This window comes from Pelodiscus sinensis, chromosome 6, assembly GCF_049634645.1.
Source record: "Pelodiscus sinensis isolate JC-2024 chromosome 6, ASM4963464v1, whole genome shotgun sequence".
NCBI classification, from domain to species: domain Eukaryota; kingdom Metazoa; phylum Chordata; order Testudines; family Trionychidae; genus Pelodiscus; species Pelodiscus sinensis.
This window is the reverse complement of record NC_134716.1, coordinates 115,243,916-115,269,183: the sequence shown is the minus strand read 5'-3', so window position 1 is coordinate 115,269,183 and position 25,268 is coordinate 115,243,916. Positions and strand designations below refer to the sequence as shown.

The following is a 25,268-nucleotide window of genomic DNA, read 5'->3' as shown; positions in this document are numbered from 1 at the left end:
CTATCCCTGCTTCACAGATGGGGAAGGTGAGGCATAGCATGTCCAAAGTCAACTAACATCTGGACAGAAGCCATGAGTAACTATTCAGTCTAGGCTCCCAGTCTCATATCCTTAAAGATACTATGTTATTCACATCACTGTAAGCCTTTAGAAAGCAGTTCATTCAAATCCAACAGTGCTTTTGATAAAAGCTGAAATGACTGTCTGCCCATTGTTTGTATGTCCCAAATCTTTCTTAGGAAGAGTTGTTACTTTTTGCACAGTTCCCTTAAAAGCCACGTAGCGTGCTTCGTGTGCATGTACGCAATAGTCTTCAAATACAGGTCAGGCCCAATGCTACATTAAAAGGGTGTGCTTAGTTGCCACAAGGTAAGGATTGTCCCACATGCTGCCTTGAAAGGTGATGAGAACAAAGATAGAGCTTCTATTAGGATAAATGCTGTGCAAGAGCACCATTCAGCCACCACTGCAACAGAAAGAAATTCCACTGGGGGTTAAAAAAAACAAGCTGGGGAAAGAGGATTTCTATGGCAGCAGCACTATGGAGATACTTGGCACTGTACAGAAGAGCAAGGCGCTTTACTAGCAGCAATCAATGGATGGCTCACACCAACCGAGAGAAGAATAGCAGACAAATAAATACTTACTCATTTTACACACTGGTCAAGTGAGGTATGAGGGGACTGAGTCTATCTGTTCCATATGGGGGAGAGAGACTGCCAGAGGGGCTGGGAGAGGCATAGAAGTATAGGTAAAAATACCACTCAAAATTCCTGCCAAATGATTCCTAGTGTGTGGAGGGGGTAGGTGACAGGGAGCATGGTTTTAGGGTTGCCAGATGGTTTAACAAACAAATAGCAACCTCCCTCCCCCCCCCCCCCCCAAAGAAAAACAGCGGGGAAAAAATTCTGTTGAGGAAAAAAAAGGGGGGGGGGAGACCAAAGTTTTTGATGGGGGGGAGCTGCTGCACCTTTAAATGGCCCCACGCTCCTCACTCCCCTGCCTGATACAGCAGGGGAAAATTCTCCCCGCTGGGCTTCCGTCTGAGGGAAACAGGAATGTTCCCATGTCCGGTATTTTCTCTCTCTCTCTCTCTCTCTTTTTTTTTTTTTTTTAAACCGGACGGGGGACCCAAATAACGGACAGTCCGGGTGAAAACTGAACACTTGGCAACCCTACATGGTTTTACAAGTTTCAGAATGTAGATCAGGGAGGAAATCAGGTCAAGGGAGAGCCATGTAGCCATCTAACTCCTCCTCACTGCCCAATCCGTCCTGCACCTGTTCTTCGGCTTTTTCATGAATTGAGCACTACAACTTCCCTCACAGTACATCCACGCTAGCCCTCTCTGCAGAGGTTAAGGGCAACAAAAGGTCTAAGCAGCGTAAACTCTGCTATGGCCTTGCTCATAAATCGTGCTATTCCCAAAACCCACAAAGTCCCAATGATGTGGTAGTAGCACAAGGGGGCTTCAAGCCGCCTTAGGGAGAGGGGACACCTGCAATTTATCTGCTTCTTTCATCTATAACATCTTTGCCCACTGCTGGAGTTCTTCTGCAGAACTTGGACTAGATGTTCCCAAGACTGTGCAAATTTGGATGATCAGCTTGAGGAGTACTGTACAGGATGTAAATTTCCCTGAGAGGCTGAAATCAGTGGGAGCCAATATCAGCTTCTCTTCCAGGAGAGAGGACGGAGGGGAAAAAAGTCAATCTATTTATTTAGGTCAGCTGCAGCTTTTTGGTGGATACATTTAGGCACCCAATTTTTAAAAATTTTCACCCAGGAGTCCAGACCCCAAGGTAGCAACTTCCCCATAAGCAAAGATTAGCATACAGCTTTTGAAACAGTAGAAGCTTTATTTGCTGTGCTTTTCAGATTTAGCATAGCTCAGAATATGCAAAATGCAAGCATTAGCTTAAATGGAAAGGAACAGGTTATTCCTTTAATCATGGTGTGAAAAAATACTGAGCACAGACAGAAAAGGTCAGTTGAAAGTAAGTTCCTGCTGTCTAAATGCAGGTCTGGAGATTTCTAACCAGCAGCATTTCTGGATCTGCAGTGATTCTGGTTGGGTTTTTGTGGTGACCGCTCTTTTTCCTTTCTAAAAGGAATTCCCCTGAAAATATAAACAACATTTATTGTCTTAAAATACAGAAAAGTATAAATAGGCTGTAACAGACTAACAATAATATGCTCTCCTGCATCAGAGGGCAGAAAAACAGCCTGCAATTAAACCTCTGAAAATACTAAAGACAATAAAGGAGCATTGATCTAGGGTTCACCCATGACACAGTGGCATCTGCCAGCCAGTTAGGGAACTGTGACGGCCATGTAAGAGGCAAATCACTACACAGAGTAAATTATAATGAGGCACATGCAATCTGTAAAATCACCTGGACTCTACCACGCTTCACTAGTCTAGCTGTTTTTAAGTTCACCGGACAGAATAGGTTTTATTTTCATACAACTACTATACACCCTGGCCAAGAGCTAGGCCAGACGATCGCAGAGTATTTTACAGACAATAAAAATACAAACATGAGGGAGATAGGGAAATATGAAGCAATAGTGTGATGATACAAGAGGCCTCCTATCAGAGTGGCATATGTACCTGTTAATCTCTTCTCACCTACTTGGACTGTAAGGTCTTTGGGGGGACAGAGGCTAAGTCTCTGTGAACAGCGTGCCTGTGCGTACAGCATACATACCCCCTATATGTGGCACATGAAAGTCCCCATTTGTAAGGGGATTCTCACCTGCAATACAAGCACTAAATTATATGTGCTGTAGGTGTGTGAGTTAAGGTATGGAAAGGCGGAATTACCTGAATAAGCGGGTTGTGCCCACGAAAGCTCATGATACCCTCTGCATGCTTTGTTAGCGTTTAAGGTGCTGCTGGACTATTTCTGGTTTAAGTTTTTCTATATTACCTTGGATAAGTAAATCAGTGGCAGAGTACAGAATAAGACCTAGGAATCTTCACTGAAGCCATGCAAGGTTTTTATAATAAAAAACTGTAATAAAATTTCACCCTGACTCTGCCCGCTAAGCGCTCCTAATCCTTCTATGAGGGTAAGATCAATATTATTACAGTAAGTCATCACCATGGCCAACCCCGAAGTGACACAGCCTCCTTGCGGATCTAGCACTACCTAGTTCGATCTCTCCCTAGATTCTGAAAACAGGCTGGCCTGATATTCAGCTAGTACTGCAGAAGTGATTATTAAAGCAATACAGTAACCGTACCATGGTGACTAAAGGGAGCTATATTTTTACTCAGGCTGGCTAATAACATACCCAGGGAAACAAACGGATGCACTAGGAGGAGGTGACATCTCAATGGTAATATTTCTGAGGCAGCAAGAGGTGTTGTTCAGAGCCATATTCAGGGAGAAAGGAAAGATGTCAGCACCCAAACACAGTTTAAATGGATCATACCAAAAGACACTGAGTGAACAAACAAGTTGACTGATCTTACCATTGCTAATGAGAAGGTGCCTCCTTCAGTTCAAGTATCAGAAAACTTAAGTTGCCAATGCAACCAGGGAAAATCATCATCATCATCTAAGCAGCAGGCCTCACTAGTGATGGGGATATCCTCTAAACATTAAGGGTCCCCTGGTCCAATGTCTCAGATTCAGTGGGAATCCGACACCTTTCACAGGAATCGGATCATCCCCCAAAAGATAAATTAGAGGATAAACCGGGGAGCACAAGTCAGAGAAAGATGAGCGGTAGGGGAAAGTCTTTGCTGACAGAACCATGCTGCACAGAAGTGGTCATGCCATGAAAACCAATAGGAAATCCATCACTTTGAACACTGTCCACACAAGATTTAAGGACATAGCTATGACCCTGCTGCTCCACTGGCATGACCCTAGAGCACCACTGCAGCTTTGCTGGTGTACAAACACTGCCTCTGTAAGCAACGGTAGCTAGATTGACTCAAGCACTCCTCCATATACCTAGGTGCCCCAAAATCTATAGCTACCTGACCCTAGTCACAGAGCTCGGGGGTGTGGATTTTTCTATAGTCCTGATCAATGGAGCTAAATGAACCTTAATTTTAGGAAGGGGGTAGGCATAAACATGAGAGCCAACTCACCTACCAGAGTCAGTGCATAGCTTTGCACCAGACCTGCCATCATTTCCATAACTTTTAACCCTCCTTTTCCGTTTCTAAATCCAAAAGGTCTTGTTTTACCTTCAAAATGGGAATACTGACTTATGGGGATAGGGGGAGAAGGTTAAATCCTACAAGCCATTCCCAGAGAAAAGGGAATAAACCCCCTCAAAAATAGCATTAAAGAGGCCAAGATTGGAAGCATCTAAGACCCTCATCAGCTTACTAGACTCAGTGGAGAAGTGCATCCCATACGGGTCAAGATCTGAAGTCAACCCCTCAGACGCAGAGAATCAGAACCATGCAGGATTGGTGGCAAGTTCACACTCCAAGCCATACTACCAGCGGTGAGCCTCCAGGCAGGCAACTCAGCAGCATCACTACAATCGGTGGGCAGCCATGGATACTTGGCTGTCTTATAGCCCTCCTGCACCAGGGCCTGGTCCCCGCTACCCCCCTGCCTCTCATGGAGATGGCTCTGAGGGGAACTAGCTTTTAAGCCAGCTCCCCCCAGCACTGGCTCCTGTCCCTCCTCCCCTTGCTGCCTCTGAGGCAGCAAGAAGGGGAAGCGACTATTCGATTAGTCACTTACAACCTGGTGTAAGTATATGAGATTCTTTGGGGTATTACGAATATATCTTTAATAATGAGCACTGCTGGCTGGGAGACTGTAGCAAAAAGGAACTGTGAGTAGTGTTGTTTGGGGGCTAGAGTAGGTAATCCGGGATAATGTGGGGGCAAAACCTGGGTGGGTTTGTTCATGCAAACACTCTTTTGGCTCCCTCACTGACCACCTCATTGATGTCTGGATTTTTGCTTGCAGCAAAAATGGGTAAAAAAACCAAAAAGATCTCCTCGGACCTCTCCAGAGGAATCTCTTGTGCAACGCTTGACTTTCTTCAGGTTTTCACATGCAGGGTTGCCAGATTCTGCTGGTTTTCGTCCACATAGTTTTTTCATGCCAGTATTACTAATGTGACAAAGTAAGGACACAAAATGAGGTGCATGCTGCTTGCACACATCTATTGTGAGCACCTTGCACTCCCTCTACATCCGGTCAAAGTGCTGCTATAGTTCATTCTAGAGACCCAAATGCAGCTAACAAAACTATCCTAGCCCTGGAGGCCGTCTTGGGTACAACCGTCTCGCAGCTCACTTAAATGAAGGAGAGCTGCTCATGCAGCCCATTCACTAACCTACTTTACCCCTTACTGGACTAGAGCACTCACTGGATACAAAAAACCCCTCTTATTAATCATTATGCTTTATTTAAAACATTTGATCATTGGCCTGCATTGACTCCATTGTTTGATCTTATTGTTGAGATGCAGAGCAGTGACTAACATCCTTTACTGAGTGGGACAGCAGGAAATGATTTATTTGTTTTGTTTTTAAAGAGCTCTCTTCCTTTAGGGGCTAGTTCCCATTCGTACGGTAAAACCAGACACTCCAATCAATACAGCCTGTGGGTTTTAAAAGACGTCTTTAAATTGCCACTCTCTCTCTCTCTCTTTCTAAAACCATGCCGCTCACCAGAACGGATTCATGCTAGCTGTCATTTTGATAAGCAACAGCAAGGGTTTCATACATAATACATATCACTTCCAGCAGCTTTTGCACATCAACATCCCACAAGTTCAATACCATTTACATCTTAAGCACAAAAAATTAAAGTTTTCATTAGATTGTACTTAACTAATTAAGAGAATTTTAATAATTGCTTAGCTTTTTTTTTTGTAATGCATCATCTCCCCAAAGGTACGCCATCTTCTCATCTTTGCACAAGAGGTAAAGAGCACACTTTTGCTGACTAGACTGTATTAAAGTATGGACCCTGTCAGCCTCACTAGAGTCTGATTTTTCTCTTCACTTGAATTACTTTCATTTTTTCCTAATTATGACTGTGATGACCTACTGTAACATAACAATCACATATCACAACTTTGAGTAGAAGGGTCAGAAATGGACTACACAAGTTAGTGTTAAATGAGCGAGTCTAGCCTGACACACAAGGGAGCTAGCTAAGTGGTACACGCAGGTAAGAAGCCAAGCAAAGGACACCAGGACAATGAGGAGAAAAAGAGAAGATGTTGTGATGGACCGGGCCGGGTGTGGGAACTGCTAAGGGCGTCCACTCAGGGAAAATAGCTCAAACTCAGGACTCTCTCTAGCCCGACTGGTGGCCCTTCCCAAATAAGCCACAAACCAGTCCCACAGAGCACTTCAGCTGCCTGCCTGGCTAGCCAGAAGCCTCACGAGCAAAACCCGACGCCCCAGCGCTCTCCGTGCCCCAAACTGCCCCGGGCCTGTCCATAGGTGAAAGCGGCAAGGAATCCTGTGGCACCGTATAGACTAACTGAAGTGTTGGAGCATTAGCTTTCGAGGGCAAAGACCCACTTCGTCAGATGCATGTAGTGGAAATTTCCAGAGGCAGGTATAAATATGCAGGCCAGAATCAGGATGGAGATGACAAGGTGGATCCAATCAGGGAGGATGAGGCCCACTTCTAGTAGCTGATCTGGAGGTGTGAACACCCCGCAGCCCAAGTCAGCCAACCCAAGTTCTGAGATTCAGTGTCACAGGTTTTTTTAAACCCATGTGAAGATGTACCTTAACTCTGGAATCGGAGCTGGGTTTACAGGGAATCTACTCCAGTTCACAACATACCTCCCCAGTACAGAACCATCTCTAAACATGTTTTATTTCATTGTCAGTGAACAAAAAGGCAGTAACAAGTCTACATTTAACACACACCGAAGTCTCTTGCAGCATCTAAAAAAATTGGTTGTACTGATCCATTTCAGTCTCCAGAATTAAGACAAACAATGGATTAGCCTCACTACCAGGCCAGGGAATTCCCTTCCACCAGAGGGTTTGAAGACACTTAAAACACACCCCTGCAACAGAAAAGATAAAACAGGAAAGCACTCAGCATTTTCTGACCCTGAATTCCCAGCCCCTGCTAGTCCCCAAGAAGTCTTATATTCACTGAAAGGTCAAAAAACAGATGGAATGTACAAGTAAGCAGTTTAGAGCTTTCCACCAGCATGTAGTGCAAATGCTAATTAATGCCAGAGGTTCAAAGTCTGTCTTTGTCCTGAAAGACTCATCTTGTACTAATTGCTGCCATATTCTTCTTCCTCGATAACTGTTACAACTCTGTATGGCAGTATAATGACATGATTTTGTTCTCAGGCATCTGTAGAAGCTGCAGACTCATGATAGTATCAGTAAGGTAACGTGCAAGCTGAACTAAGTCCACCATACACTGTAGTGCATTAAGCATATAGTGACTGAGCCAGATTTAAAAATCAAGGACTTAACCTTTTTTAATTCATTTCTGCCTTGATGGTCTGTACTGACGACGTCTGACTAAGGAAGGAAGTTCAAGCTTACATTTTGTTACTCCGTTATTATCAGCAGCGTTTTTTAAATTAAGTTTAAGCTTCTGCTCTCTTTCAACTGTGTCTGTGTCACAACCTGGCCTGTATCAGCCTCATGTCAATCTATACACACCCTCACCTCACTGACTGGTCTTTACCGGTCTTTACACCTTGTGCTTGGAATGGCCTCCATACTCATGTACAACAAGCTAATCACTTCAGGAAGCATCTTGCTTCCCTCTCCCCTTTCATCTACAGATCCAATCCTTCCACCAAGTGTCACACTCTTGCGAGACCCACATACCACTGTGTTTGTCCGTCCTCTAGTTACTTCTGCCTCGAGGGCTGAGCTCTCTTCACCCTTGTCCAGCAAGGCACTTAAGCATATGGAGTAGTCCTTTTGATTTTAATGGGAGCCCTATTTGTTGAGAGCCCTCAGTGAGAAGGCCCTAGATCCTCAAAAGATATTTAAGCCTCTATATCCCCCAGACTTCAATGGGAGGGAGGAGCCTAAATATCTTTGAACGTTTGTGCCTATGCTCTTTTGAGCAGGGACTCCTTTGTCGGCTTACTCACAGTGGAATGCCTCAATACTGATGAGCATTGGCCACCACCCAATGAAACAGGGAAGTACTCAACCCTTTTGATCCCCACCCATTTTTGTTGTTATTTTGCTGGAGTCATGTGTCACATTAAGTAGGTTTCCTTCCTCATAGGCAAAGCTTCCTGGTTCTCCTCAGAAGCCACCGGTGAGCAGAGAAAAGTTGACTGTATAGCACCAGTCCGCCATTAATTTAAAGGGCAGGTTCTCAAAACCCTTCACCCCATTGGATTTTTACAGGAATGCGATTGGGTCTCACTCTCTATGCTCTGTAGTTAACGGATATATGCCAGATCAGCTCAGACTAGCTGAACCAAGATCAAACAGCGGAAGTAAAGCAGAGCCTCCTACTGCACTTGTCTTCCATAGTTCAGATTGGTGCCTCCAATATAATCCAAACAGAAATGTTGCTAAAGTTGTAACTGAGATGAGAAATTGTGTCAATAGAAAGAAATCTGCAAAAATAATAATACACACACCATCCCCTCAAGCTCACGATTCACTCACTAAAGACCAATTCATTAAGCACAGTTGGATTGATGGGCTCTAGCGTAGGACAGGGCACGCAGAATACAGGTCATGTTTATTTAACCAAATAAAATATAATCAAGGCCATGTTTCCCTGCAGGGTGTGACAGATAGATAGGAACAACGCTGAATGCTGATATGGCACGTAATTTATTAAGCACGTGCCCAGCATCTTTTTCTGTTGACTAGGTTATTCCCTACGCTTGTATTATTGCATAATAGCTGTTGGACAGAGTTTGTTCTAGGCCACAGGAAGGAGACGTCCCTATCCCGCAAAAAACGGCAAAGACAAATCAGTTATGTAGGCTCCATATTAGCAAGGAAGTATGGTTACCTACCTTATTTTCATCGCTGCAGGACCTTGTAGATTCTCTGGGCAAAGTTACATAGTTTTGCTTATTCACTACCGTGCCAGTACCCTTTATAGAGACTTTTTTCATCCAAACACGCCACACAGAAATTCAGAGGCACAAACAGATAACTGTACACTTCCACTTATCTGCACTATACACTATGCCCCCTTTTAGATCAGCATCACAGTCTATGACCTTAGCACTTATAAAATGCCATACCAGATCAATTTTCCATTTAGCCAGGTGCCATGCACACTTTAGAGGAAGATACAAGAAACTCATATTGGACAGCTATGGACAGGCCCACTGACACTGCGGGGGCAAAATGGGAAATTGCCCATGATCCCGTGAGTTGGTGGCAGATGAAGTCCTGAGCCCTTTAAATTGCTGCTGGAGTGCTGTGCCAGGCACTACCCATTGCTCTGAGGGCTGAGAAGCAAGAGGGGACACACTGCACTCTGGGGGGTGCTCAGGGCTGGCTGTCCGGGGCACAGAACTGCTTCCCCGCTACCTTGCCTGGGGGCCATGGTGGCTCTCAGCCCCACAGGCTATGGAACCGCCTGCCCATGAAGAAAATTCCTAAACGTAGGCATTTAATGCTTAGCGCACAAGCTGAAACATGAAGATCCATAGATCTTCTAAATGCCCTCTCCATCTTATCGTAACTGTGGATGTTATCCACAGACTTTTTTGTATCCACCTAAACTACTGCACTGGTCACCCATAGAATTCATCGCCACATGATAATTATGCATTGTACTACGTACAGTAACTGTTTATCAGTTTTAAATGTTGCCTGTTAGTTTTATTTTATTATCTCATAAATGAAGAAACGAACAAATAGGAGCACCTCATTTATATTTTCTATCCCATTTCCCACACTTCTATTTATTACCTTCTTATCTGTCTCTTCTTTATGCTAACAGTCCAGTCTTTTCAGAAGTCTCCCTGAGACAAATCTTTTTCATTGCCCATCTCTGCACCCTATTTTTGCTTTTTAAGATAGAATTTTTAGAGATATAAACATGGTATTGCGGAGAAGGCAATTTACAAGCATAAACGTTTTTAGTTTTATTTTCTATTCCGTTTTTATGCACTCTAAACTGCCCATCCACACTCAAGGGCACAACATGGCCTGCAAAGGCATTTAAAACCTGCTGGCTACCATTCAGCTCTGTAGCATTTTGCACCCCCCCCTTTTTTTTTTCCAGGTGTAAGTGACTAACAAGCCAAGGCAGGAGCTTTGAAGAAACCCATTATGCCACAAAGTTCTCAGGTTGCATTCTTTGCTGAGTTCCATCACTTCCCTTTCACCTACTCTCATTCTAGCCCTTATGCAACAACTGCAGCTCACCTATAACAAACACACAACACTTTGCACTAGGTTTTTTTTAGGAAAAAACCAAGACTCTGCTTTGGAAACTGAAGGAAGCAGGAATACGTTAATATAGGACCAGGGTAGATTTATTCCAGGGGCATCTCTGGGGATGTTGAAAGGTGTGACTCGGGGAATTAGCAGACAGTCGCCAAGGAGGGTGAGTGGCCACAAGCAGATTGTTCATTTGGTTTTACAATATGGTTTGTGTTTTGTGAACAGAGGTAGGTTGAAAGCACCTATGCTTCCATGGAAATACACTTGGACCTACTGAACATATCATGGAGTATGAAAGGATGTTCACACAGATAGCTCTCCTGCCTCTTCTGCGCATTCGCATTTGTGATACAGGAGCATTTAATAAAGGATACACAGAAAATTATTAATAATGCCTGGGCACATTCTGCCCTTAGTTATAGCTGTGCAAGCCCATTAAAACCATGGACCCTACTTTAACTTCTCGGTGCCATTTTTCAGGAGAGCTGGAGCTTGATCAGCACCATCTACTGCAGCAGGCAAGGAAATGCCCTTGGCACAGACCTGCTTTATGATGAGCTAGTTAAAACAATAATATTTTACGTTTCAGTGATTTTCACCTCAGTGATCACCACAAATGCAGCTAACAACAAAAGATGATTTGGTGGAGCCAATTGTAATCAGCGTTTCTCTGGAGTGAATAGCTACAATGGCCGTCAGCCTCCAAAGATGCCGATGAATAAAGACATCATAGCTCTTTTCAATGAGAAGCAGGAGTCTTTGAACAGCAACAGAGAAACTTATGAGTGTTTCCTGCTTTTTGCTTTTACATAAACCAGCTACCTGCACTTCTGCTATTTACAGCTGTCACTTTCCTGACAAAGAAATACTAAGCAGCAAATCAGGTCAGAAGTAGTGCATCCAACCCCTGGAGTACTGAACAGTACAATTGCTTTTTCCCATGTGATAGTTTAACACTGATAGACCCTGGTTGTTTTACCGTATGAGCCAAAAGCCAGCTCCTACCTGCTGCCCTGCATCACTGTCTCTGATACAGAGGCAGCAGCCAGCTCACCAGGAGCAGGGCTGGGAGCCAGCATGTAACTGTTACTGTAACCAATAAGCTCATGTTTATTTATTAACCATTTAAAGGTTGCACTATTACATCCCTAGTTAGGTCTATTTATATTGGCGTAACTAAGTCCACCTTAGCAAAGGTCGTACTGCTGTTATTTTGGTTTCTAAACAACAAACAAATGTAGAGTTGCCAGGTGCCCAGTATTGACCCGGACAGTCTGGTATTTTCACCTCCTGTCCAGTAAAAGTTTTTTTTCAATACCGGACACCTACAATGTCTGGTATTTTCTGATTCTTTTCCCAGCCAGGAGGCAAAAATTCCAGGTACTTACTGCATTCCGCAGGGGAGCTGTCCGGCCCAGAGCAGGGAGACAAGATGGCAGATGGCTGCCAGCAGCCTGTGAGAGCCAAAAAGCCTCAAAAGCATTTCTTAAAGTGGCCACACAGCTTTTTTTTTATTTTTTTATTTAGTTTAATTGTTTTTCTTTACAACTTTGGTCTCCCCCTTTTTCCCCCCCCCCCAACAGAATTTTCTCTCCCAGTGGTTTTATTTGGGGGGGGGGGGGAAGAGGGGAGGCGAGTGTTCAGTATTATAGGTAAACCATCTGGCAACCCTAAACAAATGCACCATAAAAATCTGTTTGTAGATAAGCCTCAACTCTTAAATCTTCAATGTGGTGCACTGGGGAGAGGAAACAGGTCCTGAACAATTTCTGTAAACCTTGGCCTTGGTTTTAAGCCTTGTGCCTAACTTTAAGCCCACAAACAGTCTCATTGAAGTTAAACATTATGTCTAAATACCTTGCTGAACTTGAGTCTAACAGGAATTGTATTTTTGGCCCAATTTATAACTCCCTCCAGCACTGGATAGCAACTCTTATTCTCACATTCCTAGAAGTGTAGAGTTAGGAAAATAAGAGTCAATAAAATACCAACCTGATTTTGAATTGCTGATATAGTAGGGAAAAGTCTTTGTTGCCTTTTTTAAGGCATCGTTTAATACCTGCTATTTTATATGGGACGTTTCTTGTGATTGCCAGTGTCTCTGTGTTCATTTTGCAGCTATTCGCAGAATTATAGTCTTTTCTTAACCGCCTACACTGGAGAGAGAAAGGGAAGTAGTGACTTTGAATGGTCACCCAACAGGGATGATGAGAACGTTCTAACACAACAACAAAACACTAGAGTAAGAAACGGACTCGAGAGTATTCAATCTTTCCTACCTGCCTGCAACCTCCTGATATCAGCAGAAGTAAAAAAGAGACGACCAATGATAAATGAGCATAGTGGAAACCTCTTCTAATGATGTCATTTCTCACACTATGAGCCAATGCAGGACTGATATGAGGTCCTGACTATAGAGTCTTCCATTCTGTGGTGACTCTCTAGGTGCAAGGTAGGGAATTTGAAGGCAGGCATATGATGAGCCAGTGTTGCCCACGTGCTATTTAGTGTGGCAATGAGGTGGGTGTTTGAGATGCTGACTGGAGGCTGGAGGGACAGCTATTTCATCCCTCACAAACCACTCAAAGGACTTTGTGAGGGATTCCATCAGCAATTGTCTCCATGAACTTTCAGGGCATCAGAGTTCACCTTACCATTCTTCCACTCTATGCCATCGTGACTCATGCTGCTGAACCAACTGAGAAACACCAAACCACCATGGAAACTGCCTCCTACAATATCAACTCTGCTCACAAGCCAACTAAGAATGCAATGTCATTCTACGTCTCCCCCAAATCTTCATTTTTGTAAAATAAATATGATCATGCCCCCCAAAAAGAGCAGAACAAAGCTCACTAAAATCACTACTCCATTTGCAGTGCATGGCAAGTGTGTTTACGATCCTAGCTGAACAGGCATTACAGCTCCATCACAGGCACACACTCAATTCAAAAGGCATTAGAGCACAGCCCGAAAGGAACAACTTGACATTTGTTACACACTTAAATTTTCATGTTGAAGGCAGATGGATTGTGGCATTTCTGGGAGCTGTACAGGGTTCTCTCTCGTTTCAAGAGCTTTTCAGAGAAGTGCTAGGACCCAGGCTGAACATTTTATCGCCTCAGAATGTAACCAAGAAACGAACTGACCATATTAGTTGTCAGTTATTGGGGATGTTAGCAGCTAGCCAGATAACTGTGCAACCAATAATCAACTGTTTATTGGTTAACAGTCCTGGTTATCCACAACAGCCCCATTCCCCTGCTCTGCATTGAGAAAACAGACTGGAAGGCAGGCTCTATCCCAGCCAGCTGGTGTAAGTTTTAAATGAAGATCATGCAGGGGAGCTGCCTGCTACCCCGCGCTGCTGCCTCCGATAAAGAGGCAGCAGCACCCTCTGTCCGTGGGGAGCCTAAGCTGCTCCCGCATCCCACTTGCTGGCTGCTACAGCAGAGCCAGGGTGATCTGATAGCAGCCCAGATGAGGGCTCCATGTTCCACAGAGCATAAGTTTTCCATTCACCAGCTCGCAACAGCCCCCAAAAGGAGGCTGGATAGGATGGAGGGCTCCAAGCAAGTGCTCCTGCCTTCCCAGGGCCCATGAAATGCCAGGTGTGGTTTCTCTGGGCAGTGAAACAATGAGGTGAGGGGAACAAACCAGACCAGGTGGCCTGAGCCTCCATGCATGCACCTTCCACAGTTGGCCCTGCCCCAGAGACTGCCACTCCCCTGGCCTCTCTAGATCATAGGGAGCAGGAGGTAATCTGTGTTTACAATCAGTGCTGCTGCCAAGATCCAACCCATTCCTGCACTGCTTTGCTGCTTACGGACCACTTCATAGGAGGGGCAGGCGGCCAAGCAAATGCCCCCTTCTCAAGCCCCCTTTAACTACCCAGGTTTACAACATGGTAGCATCTTCTTCCTGGCTAGATCTTTTCTGACATCACAGTGAGTACGTGGGGAAGTCTTGACCTCCAGCCTGTACTTGGTGATGCCCCACCCTGTCCCCCAAGCAGGCAGTTGCTGCTGGCAGGGAGCAGACTGGAGCAATGCACCAAGTATCACTGCTGCTGGAAGGGGAAGTAAGAGCCGGCTCACTCAGCTGGGAATGCCAGTTCTGTTCCAGCTTTGAGAAATGGTCCAAGGCCAGTTTCTTCTTGTCTCCCAAGGTTGGTTTTAGTGGTCTTCTCATTATCAACATATACAGTCGGGGAGGAGAGGGAACACCTCCCATTCTCTGCTCATAGCTTTGGCCCTTCATTTGCTACAGAGGCAATGCTGACAGCTACACCGTTTGTGGAAGCCCAAGTTCAATAGTCCATCAAATGCCGATTTGTCTCTCCCATCCCTCTGCTGACCAAGACTGAGGACTCTATTCATATCAGAGATGGTTCACTACTAGTCATCTCTTTGGCTGTTAAAGCCAGAGTTTCTCATGCACCTGTAACTCACACAGATCAATTGTGGCCAAGTATCATGGACAAGCTTTTCTTGCCACTGACTGCCTTATTGATACTATTGCGCCCTTTAATTAGTATGCTATAGAGATCTCTCTAGCCTAGTGTCGTTCCTAAAGGTATGTCTGCAGTGCAACTGGTAATGCAATTTCCAGCTTGGGTAAATGAGCATGTGTTACCTCAAGCAAGGTCCAGCTTGTGTGTGGGCATAATCAAAGACTAAGGCCAATTTAGAATGAATTGCCAGAAAACCAGTGGAGGTAATTAATATATACCTCCCTCCCCAATTCCTTACTGTCCATCACTCAACTGCAGTACAAATAAGTTGGTACTAAGGCACACAGCTGTATGCATGGATTGCAGTCGACTGGACATCAGCAGAATTACATTCTTTTTCCAGCTTCCAGAGCTTCTATACGTGACCACAGCAAAGTCATTTAATTTGTGGGTCTTGTTGCAACCATTTGCACTTACCAATCCCTCACAAGACTGCAGTAAATGTGACCGAAGTGCAAAACATGACTACATGCCATCTGATGTATCATCACACATAGGGCCCTACCAAATTCACACCCATGAAAAATGTGTCAGACTGTGAAATCAGGTCTCTCCCTGTAAAATCTGGTCTTGTGTGTGTTTTTACCCTTATACTATGCAGATGACATATAGGAGACCAGCATTTCTCAATTTGAGGGTCCTGACCCAACAGGAAGTTGCAGGGGGCCACAACTTTTAGGGGGGGTGGTGGTGGTGATGGTGGTGGTGGTGGTATTGCTACTATTACTTCTGTGCTGCCTTTAGAGTTGGACAGTCAGAGGGTATGTCTAGAGTACATGCCTCTGTTGTCAGAGGCATGTAGATTAGGCTACCCAGCATAGTAAAATGAAGCGGCGATTTAAATAATCGCCGCTTCATTTAAATTAAAATGACTACCGCGCTGTGCCAAGCAGTTGTTTGTCTGCACAGAGCTGTAGTCTGGATGTTCCGCCTTCGACGAATAGCGGGGTGGTTGACAAAGGGCTTTGATGTCGACTGCGGAGCGTCCAGACTACAGCACTGTGCAGACAAACAGCTGATCGGCACAGCGCGGCAGCCATTTTAATTTAAATGAAGCGGCGATTATTTAAATCGCCGCTTCATTTTCCTATGCTGGGTAGCCTAATCTACATGCCTCTGGCGACTGAGGCACGTAGTCTAGACATACCCAGAAAGTGGCAGCTGTTGGCCGAGCACCTAGCTCTAAAGGCAGTACTGCCACCAGCAGCAGTGTTGAAGTAACGACAGCAGTAACACAAGCCTTCCTACAATAATCTGGAAACTCCCCACCCCACTCCTTTTTAGGTCAAGACCTCTACTAACACAATACCATTATGTTTCAGATTTAAATAGCTGAAATCATGAAATTTACCATTTTAAAGATCCTCTGATTACGAAACAGACCAAAATGGACCATGAGTTTGGCAGGGCCCTAATCATACACTTACCTCAACTAAGATGTTCTGATATGTTTAAATTCAAAGGCGAACAGAATTCGGGACAGCAATGCATGCATTTAACAGCTACAAACATAGCACTACACACGTGATTTTTTTAAAACTTTCTTGGCATGTTAATAAACATGGCTTAAAAAAATCTAATAACTTTTAATAAGTTATGTGAAGCATTTTTCCTATTGATTCATTGCAAAGAACAAGCATGAATGACCTGCTGAGTAGATCTTTGTTTTGCTCTGCATGGGTCAATCCTGAATTTCTTAATCCAGCCAAATAATAGCTCAAAATTTCCCCCGTGAGTAACACAGGACAGAGCTTCACAGGGGGCTTTCACTGGCTGACACGATGATTCACAACACCAACGCTTACTGTAACACTTGTATTGAGAGGTCTTAGTTTATGTAAGTGTGGAGTCAGTTGCTAACCTCATTCCTTTTGTGAGTTATGGGAAGGCATCATCAATACTAAGTCATGCAAACAGTTTCCTGTTAAAAATAACGTTGGATGAGTCCTCCAATAAAACAGGTTTGGGCTCCAAGCCATGGGCTATTTGCCATGAAATTTGAATGACTTGATTTTCTACTACAATGTTACAGATGGACCTAAGCTGCCAAGTTCAGATTCAGAACCCATCTTCCCTAACAACGTTTTACATCTAGGGCCCTCTTGGACACACAGGTTGTTTTGCTGAGTTCCTTAAGGACCTTGAGGTATGCATCTGGGGCCCAAGTTACCCCAGTCAGTGCGGCAACAATGGTGACTGACCATGGAATCAGGCCCTTTGGTTTTTCAGTTGGTGAATGTTTATCAATTCAGAGGTGTTTACTGAAAAGTCATGCGTGGAGGTTTGTTTGTAGAGCATACAAAAGGGTCATTAGAACTAAATCGGTAGAGCAGCGAGTTCTGAACTGCGACTTGTCATTAAGAGTCCGTTGTTTTCAGGGGTTGGGGGACAGAATTGCTGGGCCCATGAGCAAGGTGGGAGAGATGGTTCCAATGTGTCTGGAAGGGGTAGGGCCTCAGGCGGAAGGGGCAGGGCTGGGGACAAACAGTTCTCAGAGCCACTTGGAGCACACCACGTCTCTTCCCTGCAAGCCAACCAGAACATGCTGCACTGGGCTCCAGCAGCCATTTAAAGGCTCAAGAGCTCTAACCCACCACAGCTGCCACAGTGGAGCTTTGGGCCCTTTTGAATCACTGAGCCCCAGGGCAAATGACCTTTTCTGCCCCTGGCTTCCCAATCTCCCTGATCAGTAGGTTTAGTTGTTTTAGAAGAGTCAACAGCACACTGACTTGTGCTACAAATCCAATCACAGCAGAAGGGCTTCAAACCAGAGAAGAGATTTCGCCATGTCAGTGCCATCAGCAGCATCTTTAACAGGATGAGTGTAGTTTATTAGCAACATTACAGAAGACTTTACAAACCATTTTACATTACTTCAGAAGCCTAAAAGGTGACCGTCATGCGGGACTGCATCTTCAACCATCAAAACTCAATGAGCGATACAAGCACCAAATGCCACTTTTAACAAAAAAAATGCTACAGTAAAACTCCAGTTGTCCAGCATCCAGTGGTCCTGCACTCCTGCTAGTCTGGCACCACCTGAAACCCGGAAATGCTCCAGGCAGCTGAACAATTAGAACTGCTCAGCCCCAGGCTTCCCCGAGTCAGCCTCTGGTCAGTTTCAGCAGCAGCTGATTTGGGGATGCCTGGGGAAAAGCAGCTGGGGTGCTGCCGCGTTGGTCACGCAGTGCCGTGTCCCCCCTCCCCCCCCCAGACTCCTCATAGCCCCCTCTTCAGATAGTCCAGCATATCTGATAATCCGGCACCCCCTGGGTCCTAAAGGTGCCGGATTATCGGAAGTTTACTGTAATTTCCTAGAAAGTTAATGCTGTTATCTCACAGCCAGCTCTTTTACGTGAGACAAAGCTAATGTCTTCTACTAAGAGGGAACTTTCTGTTATGCTAACTTTTTGTTCGGGTCAGGCTGTCAGGCACTGATCGTCAAAAACATTTAAGACAGGGGTGAGGAACCTTTCTATCTTTCTTGTGTGTGGCCGCCAACCCAAGTGAGAAGCAAAAAACAAAACAAAGCAAAAACAACACACACACCACAAACACAAACACCACACCAACCCTCACTGACATAGCCCCTGACTGAGAAGGAAAAAGACACTCCCCACATTCCCCTTGAATACCAGAGCCTAGGAGGGCCCAAGCTAATAGATTGTGTGCTCCAGCCCCGCAGTAGAAGAAAGGGGGCCGGAGCACCCTAGTGCCGCAGGGAAGAGTCCTTAGCCTCAGAGGCTGGATCCAGGCAAGCCAGAGGACGCATTCAGCCCCCAGGCCATAGGTCTTCCACCCCTGATTTAGGAAAAATAAGCTGCTCTTTTTACTTGGACTAAGCGACCACAACAGGCCTTTCACTGTTCTAGGGAATCTATTCTGAAAATCCATATTTCCACAAGTTAGGCATTATCACGCAAATATTAAAACATAAAAATTCACAGGATCAGCCCTCAAAGTTCATGATTCCTTCTAGATCCACTTAACTTTGACAGCTTTAAAAAAAAAATTTTTTTTTAAAAGGCAGCCTCTCATAATCATGGTAAAACATGCCTCCGTAACCTTGAAACAAAAGTAGCAATACTGCATGGAATTAGTCTGTACAACTGATAATTTGAAAATCCACTGCTCAAGAGCCTGCAAGACATTCAGAGTCATGCACAAGCAAGACAACTGGAACAGATTCCTTGAAAGAATTGGTTCCAGTCTGATGACTGCTGAACTACCAAGCTGACAATGATCAAAGCCAAATCTTAAAGAATCCAATAATTTAAAATGCCAGCACTTTAATACCCGCTAACAATATTTATAGGCCAATATATAGAGCATTTCATGTGCCTATGTCTGGTAATAACAGCTTTTAATAATATTCCGCTGATTCTTACCCACTGAAATATTATTGTTTATAAAGCACCATATAGTCATCATAGCACAGGGACAGGGTTTCTGCCTGAAAGTAATCAATATTCATTATATACAATCAGTACTTTTCCTTGTTTTGTTTAAGAAAATGTATGTTCTCCTGTTACAGGGGACAGGTGTACCTATCCCTCTGAGAGGTGCACAGCACATACAACATGGGAATGCATTGCAGCTCATCTCACCGTCAGGTCCTTTTAAAGCACATGGTGAGTGGCAGGAACTACTGACACATCCCTTTCAGCATGGCAGAGGTGGTTTCTCCCAGTTCTCCCAAGCATCAGCTGTCGCTTCATACATGTTTGTACAACACCTATGTCAGTAGGGCACCCGATATCAGCTGGAGACTTTGGGCACTACCACATTGCAATTATTAACATTTCTGATTTAAAACGGGAAGTAATTTGATACAAACATTATAAAACGTCCAGAAGAAATAAAGATCTGAAAGGTCCCAAATTAGGTCTTTCTTTAGCAGCATTCTCTCTCTCAGAATTCCAGACACTTCATTATACTGGCCTTTTCACCCACCAAAATTGTCCTGCTGATGGAACATGAGCTGGGAAAATCCCGGTTAATTTTCCTGTATCCTTTTGCTGCAATATACTCTGTCATGACAATTAGCAAACCAATATGCACTCTGATATCGGGCGTATAGTAAGGCCAGGTCAACACTAGGGAGCAAAATCAAACTCAGGTATGCAACTTCAGCTATGTGAATAGCGTAGCTGGAGTCCAAGCACCTTAGTTTGAATTACTGTGGCATCTACGCTGCAGGGGAGCTGACAGGAAAAGCTCCCCCATCGACTCCCCCTTTACTTCTTGCTACCTGGTGGAGTACCAGAGTGGACAGAAGCATGATCAGCAGTCGATTTAACATGTCCTTACTACACTTCCTAAACCGACCCCCGGTTGATACAACTCGGCAGCGATGATCTCCCAATAAGCAAAGAAAAGGCCTTAGAAACACAATCTTTTTCCCCAAAAGTAAAAAATTGATAAAAATATGCACATTACGTATCAGCACATATCACAGCTATCAGAAACAGTCAGTGTTTCTATCCTGACTATGAATGTAGTTTGACATAACTAGGAGCAAAATGTTATTGATCTTATATTGGATGACTAAATTAATTTACAGCCTGTCAAGGCTGATGCCCCACTCTGGCATGATGAAGTGGGGGCCGGCAAAAGTACCCCAAAACCTTGTCTCTCCAGGCTTTGGTATAAAACTTCTCCCAAAAATCCTAAAAACCTAGATGTTGGGGATAAAAATCCGCTGCCACCATCAAGTGCTTTTGACCCCACAAACAGGGGTGGACACTTGAAACCAACCTCTTTTCCCCAAAGAGCTTGAAAAAGACAAGTGAAAATACCAATTGCAGTCTGTGGCTGCTATTCCCTAGTCAAAGGCATGCAGATCCCTCAGACAGATTTTCCAGGACACAAAACTGAACCAAACCAGGTTAATAAAAAAGAAATAACTTTTATTATCAAAACAATCCTCCTGTTGCAAACATAATGACTAAATGGGAAAAGTCTTCAATTAACATACTCATGGGGACTCCTATGGGCCAAAACTTAGTTTCAAAAGAGAGGAAACCCCATTTCTAAATGTACAGACATCAGATTCCCATTCCCAAACTATAAAACAATAAAACCTAATGGATTTATCTAGACTTTGCCCTACTTATAGATGAAGAGTCTTTTCTTGGCGAGGGACATGTTGTCTGTCCCCCTCAGTATCTGGAGAGTGAACTGCCCAAGGACAAAGGAGGGAAAAAACCAAACATTCCTTTGTCCAAGTTCGAAATTCCTACCTGCATTTCTATTGGCTGACTGCTAACTCGCTAGGTACAGTTAACCCCTTAGTCCCTAGGCTGCTGGCCATCCCTCATAACCATGACACAGCCCAATTCTGCCACCAATACTAATGCTAAATAACGCCTAATCCCTCCAGTAGGCTCACTGAATTCAACAGGACTAAATCAAAGAATAAAGTGTAAAGGGGCAGAATGTGGCCCTTAGCTATTCCAGTGTTTAGTTAACTTTGTTTAGTATATTTGTTTAGTTAACTACTCCCCACAGTAGCTATAAGAGTTGAAGCAGAAAACATTATTTCCCCATCAAGTTACTGAATGTGAGGGAATAATTCTCCAAAAGATTTAACAATTAATTTTTATGTACCCAATTTCTTTTTGCCCAATGGGTCTATACTGTAATATACAGAGTGATCAGCAATAAGCTTTGTGTATCACCAGGTGCTTTTATCCAACTTTACAGTGTACGTTAAATAATCTGTCAGCATCTAAGCATGACAGTGTCAACACCATCTACATGTCACTTAGAAGTTATTTTCTTCTCAGTGCAACTTAAGAATTAGAACTGAGTGAGGTAATGCTGCTAGGGAACTTTTCTTGCTTAGGCCCTATGTATCAGAAAACTAACTTCTTAGAAATATTTATGTTACCCATAATATATCATTCAAATGATAGGTTTTTAGGAATAGCAGGAACCAGAAAATAAATTCTTTTGCTCATACTTTGAAACAGAGTATCTTTGGCACACTCGTCTGTTTAATGCCAAATCATCAGAATTTTATTTTTGAAAAAAGAAACACAGTAAAACTCCAATTGTCCGGGATCCAGTTGTCCGGCACTCCCAATAATCTGGCATCAACTGGAACCCAGAACAGCTCCAATCAGCCGCTCTCACAGCCGGGCCGCTGTGAGGCGTATGCGTGTTCATGGCCCCATGCCGTTCCACTCATGGTCCCCAGCGCACAGTGTCCAGCCACTAAGCACAGGCAGCTGCCTTGGGACCCAGACATAAGGCTGGGGGTGAAAGGAGATGGTTACAGCAGAAAGGGGAGGTGTTTGGCTCTGGGGGAGGGAAGGAAAGGGGGACTGGGTTGGGAGTATGCCCCCTTATAGTACCTCTAGGTACTCCGGAATATCCGATAATCCAGCACCACCTAGGTCCCAAAGGTGCCGGATTATCAGAAGTCTACTGTAGTTACAATCGTAGCAAGATATACAGTAATCATTTTCTGAATCAAAAATAGGGACATTAGCCATGCCTCTGACCCCCTTTAACCATGCCCACCTGCCACCGGAAGGGTTTGTGTAGAGTGCTGGCTCTGCCTTTTAAATTGAAGAAGAGCCACATGGCTTCTTAGACTTAAAGGGCAGAGCCAGTGCTCTGCACAAACCAGGATCAGCTGATTTCAAGCTCAGCTGGTGCTGTCCCGCGCAGCTCTGCCTTTTAAATCTAAGACAACCCGCACGGCTCTTACTATATTTAAAGGACAACAGGATTTTGAGGGCCAGCGGTCAGGCACTGCCTCCCACTGCTCTTACTGGCTGGGTTCCAGTGCAACAGTTTTTTCTCGCTGCAAGGTACCACACACACGTGTGTTCCCCCAAAAGAGGGAGGGGAAACCGCAGCATGCAGCCGCTTATAGCTGCGTGGCCATTTCCAGGACATTTTCAGTGTTTTACGGGGCATAGGAACAGGCGATTGAAATTTGGGACTGTTCTGGATTTTCCGGACCATATGGGCAGAATAACCATATATTGATCCACAGGGACAAAAAAAGTCTAGTGTGTGAATCTCTCACAATCCATTAAAAACATATTTGGCTAACAAATCAGACAAGGGTTTTCAAAGGTGATCACTCAGACAATGCATCCAACTCAGGTCCAGTGTTACACCTTACTCGCCCCTAGGCACAGCGTCTTAAGCACTTCCCTCCTCCCTGCCCACAGCTGACCTGTTTTCTGTTTAAAAAAAAGGGTGGGGGGGAGAATTTCAAGAAGGGTGAAACTGTTTTCATCAGGTAGTTGATCATCCACATGAGAAAATGTGCATAGAAGACAAACTCCATCAAAGCCCAGTCACAAAGTTTCCAACCATCCATCCCATCTTGAATATCCATTGAAGTCAGGACCATCTGTACAGAGGACTAGGGTCCCATAATTTTTTCTTCAACTCCAAACATATTTCAGTCCCTATAATGCTCCCTGCTGGCAGCAACCTTTAGCCTTCTGGATAAGCAGGGAAAGTTCCTGGAGCAACCAAACAAGATCATGCTGACTGGGTCATCCTGACTTTACTTGGGTAATACCTGTGTGTTTCTGAAAAAATGACAGCACAGTGCAGGGAACAGCCATCTACCTAGTTCTGCTCCTCCTGACTCACAGTCAAGCCTGGAAAAACTTGAAAAACAACAAATAGTCTAGCAGCACCTTATAGACTAACAAAACATGTAGATGGTATCATGAGCTTTTGTGGGTACAACCTGTGTAGTACACCCACAGAAGCTGATGAACTTCACAGGAAATTGTTCAGAAAGGAGCATAAAACACCACCTCTGAGGGCAAATAATCTCCTGTTTACACCTTTCCCTGCACATCCAGCACATAAATATTAGGAAAACCGAAAAGCCAACAATGTCTGCAAAGATACCCACCCACGCTATGGTGCATCTACTTACAGTGTTGGCTCTCTCAGACACTTATCTAGGAAACATATGTATCGATATTGTGACTGACTGTGAAACCCACAGAGAACAAGCCCATTCCAAACTGGCATTTAAAAAATAAAAAACAAGGTATGTTAAATTTCTTTCAGGAGAATGCTCATCCTGTACTTGGGGTTAAAACAGCAGCATTGCTTGGAGTGTAATAATTGTACTTTAATGTTGCTTTGCCTAGTTTTACCTTTCTGGAATGTAAAAGTTCATTTTATTTTGTTTTGCCTAGAGGTTGTTAATGAAACCTGCTAGGCATACAAGCCATAGTTTTTATGTTACTACTTATGCTGCCATACACCAAAGCTAAAAAGTGTTTTGCTCCTGCCTGGTCTCAGGAGAAATCTTATTTCTGAGAGTATTCCATGGAGAGCATGCAACGTTCATAGTCAATTTCACTCCAGCAGGCAGCACAAGCAACATAAGGCAAGAAACTCAATCTAAACTAGACAACTTCATTAAGCTGTCCTCACCTAGGTTCACTGTATACTGACAAGGCTTCTTAAAAAAAAAAGTTTGATTTTTAAATAACTCTATGGTGTGCCTAAGGCAATAAACACAGAAGTAGGAAGGATGATCTTCTCACCCCTGCCCCATCTGAGCTACAGAAGAGAGTATCAGATGTGTGTGTTAAAAACAATAGGAGGATCTTCAAAAGTTGCTGAACTGCCCCCCAAAGAAACCACACTGCTGCCTAAATCTCTTTCTGGTGGTTGTTTCAGTGAGACACTGTCCTTTCCCCAATGCAAACTGTAATTAGTCCGGAACAGGTTTCCCAGACAGACCTACTGACTCTCACCCACCCCACCTGTGTGGCCAGGAACACCCTTGGTGCCCGTCCAGGAACTGTCAGCATTTCCTACATGATTCATCCACCCGAGGAGAGGACCATGGTCCTGCCTACTTCACTGAGCCAGCCCAGAGAAAAACACAGCGGCTCTTTCCAGTAAAGCCAGCAAAGCCACTAGCCAGCCTATTAACAGTAACGGCTGTGCCCCCAGCAGGCTGCCACGGCTTGGGAAGCGTCCCCGGTCCCTAACTTCATGTGGCCACTGCAGCAACAACTCGAGGTTTCCTTTTCTCTGCACACCTGTTCCGGGCTCTTCCCCCTCCTCGTGCTCAGCCCAGCCTCTCCCTAGCTGCCCGAGCCAGCCGCCTCCCAGCCTGTTCCTGCCCCGATCACCCTCTCCCCGCCACGTCTGGAGCACCAAGCATGTACCCACCGCTGCACAGAAAAGAGAGCGCGATGCAGGGGTAACTCGCTTGTAGATTAACACTCCCCGGGCCCCACTTGCTGCCGCTTCCCCCTCCAAAAACACCAGCCACAAACTGTCAGCGTGCGGCCCCTCCGTGCCCTCAGAGGGCCCAAGGGAAGGGGGGACTGCAGGGAGGGTAGCCAGGCAGTGCCCTGGGAGGTGACCCTGCAGAATGAAGGGCAA

General features: G+C 44.6%; 1 protein-coding gene across 2 annotated transcripts in view; it reads right to left on the bottom strand.

The window, feature by feature from the left end:
- MYO5B (myosin VB) overlaps positions 1-25,268 on the bottom strand; it is a 328,467-nt gene that overhangs the window by 302,453 nt on the left and 746 nt on the right. The gene's annotated exons all lie outside the window — the stretch shown is intronic.